Source organism: Macrobrachium nipponense, chromosome 23, assembly GCF_015104395.2.
Source record: "Macrobrachium nipponense isolate FS-2020 chromosome 23, ASM1510439v2, whole genome shotgun sequence".
In the NCBI taxonomy this organism is placed as follows: domain Eukaryota; kingdom Metazoa; phylum Arthropoda; class Malacostraca; order Decapoda; family Palaemonidae; genus Macrobrachium; species Macrobrachium nipponense.
This window is the reverse complement of record NC_061090.1, coordinates 3,345,787-3,354,176: the sequence shown is the minus strand read 5'-3', so window position 1 is coordinate 3,354,176 and position 8,390 is coordinate 3,345,787. Positions and strand designations below refer to the sequence as shown.

Below are 8,390 nucleotides of genomic sequence, written 5' to 3'. Positions count from 1 at the left end.
CTCTACCGTATTATTTTGTGGATATACATTATCTGAAGATGGAATAACAGCCTACAAGGAAAAGGTTCGAGCTATATCAGAGTTCCTGAAGCCAGCAAATCTGACAGATTTAAGGTAATTCATTGGCCTTACTAACAAGTTAACAGAATTTTCACCTGATCTTGCAGCTGCAGCAGATCCACTTCGGCCACTAATGAGCCCCAAGAGATCCTTTATGTGGATGGCAGATCATGATGCCGCCTCTGCCAGTGTTAAAAAGGCCCTCTCTCAGCCACCTGTGGTAGCTCATTTTGACCTGACGTGCCCAACCATACTACAACACTACTCATTTATATGGTTTACAAGACCACAGGGAAGGCCGTTTCCGTTCGGTCCAATGTGGTTCACAATTTTTGGCTGAAGCAGAAACTAGATGGGCCACCCATTGAGTTGGAATGTTTAGCTTCAGTTTAGGCTGTGACTAAATGTTGCCATTACTTACTTGGATTACCCCATTTCACATTGGTGACTGACCACAGACCCCTGGTACCCATCTTGAATACATATACATTGGATGCAGTAGAAAACACGTCTCCAGCATCTGAAAGAGAAAGTTACCCTGTGAGCCACCCAATGTCTGAGGATGATTTGCTAAATAGCAAAACCCAACTTTCCTTTAGGAGTGTAGTAGCCAAGACTGTTGACGCATTTCAGATGCGAAGACATCGACTAAGCAAGATCTATTTTGGAAGAAATTCGCACTACAGCTGAGGACTGCTCATACACAAGACTCCTCCAGAACGTTACCAATGGATTCCCCAGCCACCTATTGGGAAAAATAGGGAGGATTTATACACCAATGATGACCTTGTCCTGTACGGTGCCCAAATAGTGGTTCCCTCAGCTATGCAACGCAAAATTTTAACACGCCTTCATGACAGCTATCATGGCATGGAGGCACTATAGCGTCGGGCTAAACAGACTGTATATTGGCCAAGTATTAATTCAGATATAGCAAATATTGTCCATGCCTGCGAGCTATGTCAGATACTGCAGCCAAGCCAACAGCAGGAGCCGCTGTTATGCAAGGAGAAACCCTCTTTGCCTTTCGAATCAGCATCGGCCGATTTCTTTAGTGTTGCTGGGAAATCTTTCCTGGCATATGTAGACAGGCTATCTGGATGGCCTGTAGTGTTAAAATTCAGTAGTAATACTACAGCAGAAGCAACGACACGACACTTCAGCCACATCTTCTGAGACTTAGGTGTTCCAGTAAGGCTGCTGACAGATTGTGGACTTCAGTTTCCAGTTCTGAATTCAAGAATTTTCTGGGCAGATGGGATGTTCAACATGTGATGTCCACACCCCACTATCCCCAAAGTAACACCCATGCCGAGGCAGCTGTAAAGAAGGTCAAAACATTTTATCCTAAAAGTAGCTCCTTCTGGGAACATCAACACTGAAGACTTTGACAAAGGATTGTTGGAGATAGGGAATACTCCTAACTATGCTGGCCACTCTCCAGCACAGATATTATATGGCCAAGCCCTCTGATCATGTGTCCCAGCCCATGCATCACCATTCAAGCAGGGGTGTCAAGAGAAAGCAGATCAATACAACTGTCGTGTAGCATTACGTTCTGAAGCAGCCAAAATATGGTATGACAGCCATGCACCCCCTTTGGCACCACTTGAGCTCAATGATAACATCCATATTCAAGGCCCTATCTCTAAGCGATGGGATAAGACAGGCATTTTATGGGCATCAGCAAGTTGCGAGACTACCATGTGAAGTTACCCTCAGGAAGAATATTAAGGCATAACCGCTGTTTTCTACTCCCTGTACCTCGCCCTACTTCACAATTGCATGACGAGATGCTACAATCTCCAAAGAAGATTATTTGCTAGAAAAATGATAAACTCTTGTGGAGAAAGATTTTTGTCGGCTTTTTACTTTGATAACATCGACGGACCTCAAACTTGAAAGCAATTGCTTTAGTGTTATTAACACTTTTGACAATTATGAAAACAAGCTACCATATTTCCATATTCTATCTTCCATCCAAGTTATTTCTTTAGCGTAATAAAACGGAGTAATGAAAGAAATTATGATACACTTCTACGACGCTAGTTCACCTCAAACACAGATGAGACAGGATACAAATACCTGGGAATAATGGAAGGAGGGGATATAAAACACCAAGAGATGCAGGATACGATCAGGGAAAAATATATGCAGAGAATCAAGGCGATACTCAAGTCAAAACTCAACGCCGGAAATATGATAAAAGCATTAACACATGGGCAGTGCCAGTAATCAGATACAACGCAGGAATAGTGGAATCGACGAAGGCAAAACTCCGCAGCATAGATAAGAAAACCAGGAAACAAATGACAATACACAAAGCACTACACCCAAGAGCAAATACGGACAGACTATACATAACACGAAAGGAAGGAGGGAGATGACTACTAAGTATAGAGGACTGCGTCAACATCGAGAACAGAGCACTGGGGCAATATCTGAAAACCAGTGAAGACGAGTGGCTAAAGAGTGCATGGGAAGAATGACTAATAAAAGTAGACGAAGACCCAGAAATATACCGAGACAGGAGAACGACAGACAGAACAGAGGACTGGCACAACAAACCAATACACGGACAATACATGAGACAGACTAAAGAACTAGCTAGCGATGACACATGGCAATGGCTACAGAGGGGAGAGCTAAAGAAGGAAACTGAAGGAATGATAACAGCGGCACAAGATCAGGCCCTAAGAACTAGATATGTTCAAAGAACGATAGACGGAAATAACATCTCTCCCATATGTAGGAAGTGCAATACGAAAAATGAAACCATAAACCACATAGCAAGCGAATACCCGGCACTTGCATAGAACCAGTACAAAAAGAGGCATGATTCAGTGGCAAAAGCCCTCCACTGGAGCCTGTGCAAGAAACATCAGCTACCTTGCAGTAATAAGTGGTACGAGCACCAACCTGAGGAAGTGATAGAAAACGATCAGGCAAAGATCCTCTGGGACTATGGTATCAGAACAGATAGGGTGATACCTGCAAATAGACCTGACGTGACGTTGATTGACAAAATCAAGAAGAAAGTATCACTCATTGATGTCGCAATACCATGGGACACCAGAGTTGAAGAGAGAGGGAAAAAATGGATAAGTATCAAGATCTGAAAAAAGAAATAAGAAGGATATGGGATATGACAGTGGAAATTGTACCCATAATCATAGGAGCACTAGGCACGATCCCAAGATCCCTGAAAAGGAATCTAGAAAAACTAGAGGCTGAAGTAGCTCCAGGACTCATGCAGAAGAGTGTGATCCTAGAAACGGCGCACATAGTAAGAAAAGTGATGGACTCCTAAGGAGGCAGGATGCAACCCGGAACCCCACACTATAAATACCACCAGTCGAATTGGAGGACTGTGATAGAGCAAAAAAAAAAAAAAAAAATTATTAATAATAATATAATAATAAAACCAATAATAATATATAGGGTTTGCAGAAATCCAACCACAGTTTGAAATACAAAAACCTGTCGCCATCTTTTATCCCAAACTTCATTTGAAATAAGCAACAGTAAACTATTTCAAACAAAATTTTTGTCCATAAAAATAAAAATATAAAATGGAGGGAAATGTATGCGCCCAAAAATAACCCCAAAATATTCCTTCACTTTTATAGTTCGGAAACAGCCGCAAATCCCGGCTAAAAGTCTAGCTTTTTCTCCTGCACTCACGAGGCCGCTAAATAATCCTCTCTACTGTCAACGATCCTGACTTAGTGGAAAGCAAATTTACGATCGCTCTCTCTCTCTCTCTCTCTCTCTCTCTCTCTCTCTCTCTCTCTCTCTCTCTCTCTGTGTGTGGTTCTCTTTGTCATTTACGAAATATTGAAGATATAAATTTGGAAGGTGCAAATCTACCATCTCTCTCTCTCTCTCTCGTTTAAGAAATACTGAAGATATAAGATAAGTCACTTATTGTGCCTAAGTAGATAAGTTTGTATATCGATACACTGGACAAAATATTGTTCCGATCAAAATATTGTTCATTGGGACTGATTTTATGAAAAAATACGTTTATCATTACCTTTGAACATTAATAACAAAATACTTTCCTGAAGCAGCGTCTTTTGATGATAACCGATTAAAAATAAATCATATCTCAACTATCCCACTGCGCACCCATTTAAGGAAATATATACTTGAACACTAGTTGGTAAATATAAATTGAATAAAAAAACTATCAGAATACAGTTCAATTGTCTCTTAAATCCTCCTAATCTGTGCAACGATATCACTCGGATCAGAGAAGACCTTTGTTGCCTTTGCAATGCTACTGCAGCGTCGTAAGAGCTCTTGTTTCCAATTCACTTCTGAACGTGAATAAAACCATTCCGTTTTCCAGGATAAAAATCACTAAAGACTGAAGACGATTGAAAATGAACAGGAGAAATACGACGACAATTTTATGATAATAACAATACAAACTCATCCAAAACTAATCCGCAACCGTTAAAAGCTTGAAATCTGTCGTTTTCTCTCTCGCTCCCACCCGGGAACCGTCAGCGCGATTTAATAATTGTCAGTGACTACGAAAGACTTTTGAAAACAAGAGACAAAGTATTCAAACCACTAGGGGAGTGGAGGACAATCAGACAAAAAGTTTTAATTCGGGACGCTAAAAGTGATTATGTGATTCATCGCGGAAAAATTGCCTGTCTTTTCCTCAACCTGAGAAATTTCTGCCACCTTTCTCATGAATTAGGCAAATGTACTCATTCACATACGCTGTTATTGCTACCATCTCAAGAGACTGAATGCGCCGTACAACGCATATAAGCATTTCTCATTTTATTCTATTCGGTAATTGGGTCATGGAATGGAATATCAAATTTAGGCCAAAGACCAAGTACTGCCACCTATGAGGTCATTCATGGCTGAACGTGAAATTGAGAGTAAGAGGGTTTACTTGAAGGTATAACAGGAGAAAAACCTCTCAGTTGAACCATGAAACAATTTTTAGAAGAGGGTGGAAAATAACATAGAATAAAGAGAATATGTGCGGAAAGACAGCAAAGGGAATGGAAGGGGCTGCAGCTAGGGGTGGAAGGGAAACAGCAAAGAACCTTGAGTAATCCCTACAGTGCACCGCATGAGGTGCACTGACGGCACTACCCCCTCTACTGAGGCTAACGATGTACAGTGGGGCGGAGTGAAAAACTTTTTTTTCGAATTTTATAATTGGCTATTGCAGAAAATGTGTGGAACACCGAGATATTAACCTGGAATAAATATGAAAGCGATGTATTTATTTCTTCAGGTAACACAATGACCTCAAATATAACAAAAATACTAAAAATAAACAAATACTAAAAATAACACGCAAAGTATACTTTTAGTAATAATTTACTAAAACTTGTGTAAATAACATAGTTGACCTTTAAAATGGTTTTCTAATCATTAATATCAAGAGCACATTCATTTTGTGAGTTGTGAGAGCTGTTACCCTGTCACTTTCGCAGTGGGTGGTATTCACGCTTTGCACAACTCACTTTTTGTGTTCGTATTACAGAATTTGATTGCTACGTGCTATTAATTAGAGTATCATTTTTTGTATTGGATTTCTGTAATTTTTTTTTTCAGATTTGAATTGTTAATAAATTAACGATCATCATGGCAAAAGTTTGTGCAAAACCAACCAGGACATCAGCTCAGTGGCCTCTAATTGGCTTCGGGGAAGAATTGTGGCACAGGAATCTTCCTAAGTATGAAGCAGTTTTGAAATATTTGTTTGTGAGGAATGAACTGAAAAAAGCACAAATAAAGATCCTTCGGTGTCTCAAGTATTGCTAAAAGTTACTAATAAGTTGAAAGCTATCAGGAAAAGTGCATCACTTCCAACTCTGTCAGATAAGACGAATTGAAGCAATGTTTAGAAATTATCACGAAAAGTACCGTGCCATTATGAAGCCGTACCAAAGCAAAAAAAAAAAAAAAAAAAAAAAAACTCTGAGGCTTACAAAGCAAACCTACAGAATTTTAAGAAGAAGAACCTAAAACTAACCAAGCTCTTTGATATTGCAGCGTGCAAACCATTGCCACAATGTTCTTGCTCAAGAGAAAAGGGTTTTGCAAAGGAGGAAATAGCATATTCCTTTTAGATCAAAGAAAGAAAATTATTTATTGGTACGGTTGATATCAAGATATCAAAGAAAAACACATCCAAGTTGCTACACGAAAAGAAAAGGAAGCTCTGAGATTAACCAAGAATTCATGCCAGACTGAGTTAGGAAATACAAGTATCAGTTATTATCTTCATCATCAGAGAGCGAAAATGAATCTAGCAGAGATCAGACGACATATTTCCTGAACCACTTACCTAGAATAGAAAGCTCAAAGAACTATCTGAGGACAAATCAGTTAAGAAAAAAAAAGCACTAAAAGGCTGCCTTCAGTTGCTCTTGCGTGTGACAGAACTGCAGCAATCATTGTTAGTGCTGTGTTGCAAGATATTGGAGAAGTTTCTAATAGCAGCACGTCTGAAGTAGTGGATCGTAGTAAAATACGGAGAGAAAGACAGAGAAAGAGATCAGATATCATAAAAAATGTAAGTGATGTCTCGATAAGAGCAATATATTTTGACTGACGTAAAGATTCTACTCTCTCTTTCAAGAAACGAAGGAATCTAAAATGTATAAAAAAAAAAAAAAAAAAAAAAACAGAGAACACACAACATACTTTGGTGAATGAGCCCGGTTCAGATTATTCTTGGGTATTATTCTGTGAATTCTGGTCAGCTGAACGAGATATGTATGTAAAGGAATGTTTGAGTTATTTTAGAAATAAAGACATAAATTTGGACAATCTTGTAGCTGTTGGATGAGATGGCACGGCAGTTAATACTGGAGAGAAAAGGTGGTGTTTGAGGCTTCTAGAGGTTAAGCTGAATAAGCCTGTTCAACACATAGTGTGCCAGCTCCATGCCAATGAACTGCCCTTACGCCATTTGATCCAGAAATTGGATGGAAAGACTTCTGGTCCCAGTGGATTTACTGGTTGTACTGGGCGGCAATTAATAAACTAAAAGTCTTCCTATCGTTGAATTTGAAAAAAGTTCATGCTGAAGAGATAAAAGTTGATTGTAAAGATCTTAGCACCGATCAAATGTATCTCATTGATATTCATGAGGCCATACAAAAGAGATACTGCTCACCAGATCTTGCAAATAGGAGTCCTGGTAAAATGGCTATTTCACGTTGGCTAACAGCAGCCAATCGAGTACTTCGTCTATGTTTCTACTACAAGTCCATCTAAGAACCTTCTGTGTATAACTTCTTTTATAATGAAAGTTTACACCCCAATGTGGTTTGCTATTAAGCAAAGTCCATCTATTGTCAGCGGATCAAAAAATGTTTTCAAAACTATCGAACTAACCAGAACACTGAGTGAGGAAGTACAAGATATTGTAAAACCTGTCATAAAAAGAAATGCATATTTTGCACATCCAGAGAATATTTTTGTAACGATGATTCATGATGACAGGCCTGCCATAAGAGAGTTAGCATGGAGGTGAATAAAGAAAAAAAACAACAACAACAACAGAGGGTAAAGTTGAGCGGCACTTCATACATCCAACTGTCAACTTTGAAGCAATTGACTATACTGATTTAATTGACTGGCAGCAATGTATAGTCACAGAACCACCAGTTACAAGAGGCCTGTCAGAAGTCAAAATTGAAGAGTATATAGAAAATAAATGTACTTCTATTATAATAGACAAGTTTCCTTGTCACACACAGGCAGTTGAAAGGATGGTAAAATTGGTAACTGAAGCATCTTCAAAAGTAGTTGGAACAAATGCGCGTGATGGCTTCATTCGATCTACACTTCAATCACGTAAAAAAAATGTCATCATTCGAAACTAAAGCAAACTACAAAACGTAAGAAATATATTACTCTTATTACAGTAAACATGCTCCAGGATGTGTGGCTGGTGGCCATGGGTGCAAACTCGTGTGGAGTTCTGGATTATTTAGTGCTATGTAATAGACAAAACATTGCTCTAAATAAACTGAAGCTTCTTAATTTACCAACTGATTTTCATTTAAAAGCTTTAATTACATAATCACATTTATTTAGTGTACAAAACTAAACACATACTTATACAAGGAGAATATGAGAAAATTGCAATATTTTCGGTTTTTAATATTTTCGATCACTTTGTAGCACCTGAAAGATATTAACTGAGCAGAACTCAAATTATACACCGTTAACTTTAGTTTCCACACATTTTCCGCACTAGCCTATTTGCATTCAAAAAAGTAAAAAAAAAAAAAAAAAAAAAAAAGCCTATTTTCACTCCGCCCTAATGTACAGTAGGC

General features: G+C 38.8%; 1 long non-coding RNA gene across 1 annotated transcript in view; it reads right to left on the bottom strand.

The window, feature by feature from the left end:
• Positions 1 to 477: 477 nt before the first annotated feature.
• The window catches only part of LOC135196126 (uncharacterized), a 379,500-nt gene continuing 371,587 nt past the window's right edge, over positions 478 to 8,390 (bottom strand). Inside the window, exon 3 of the long non-coding RNA XR_010310331.1 lies at positions 478 to 580. This is a non-coding gene — a long non-coding RNA (uncharacterized LOC135196126). The remainder of the gene's footprint in view (positions 581 to 8,390) is intronic.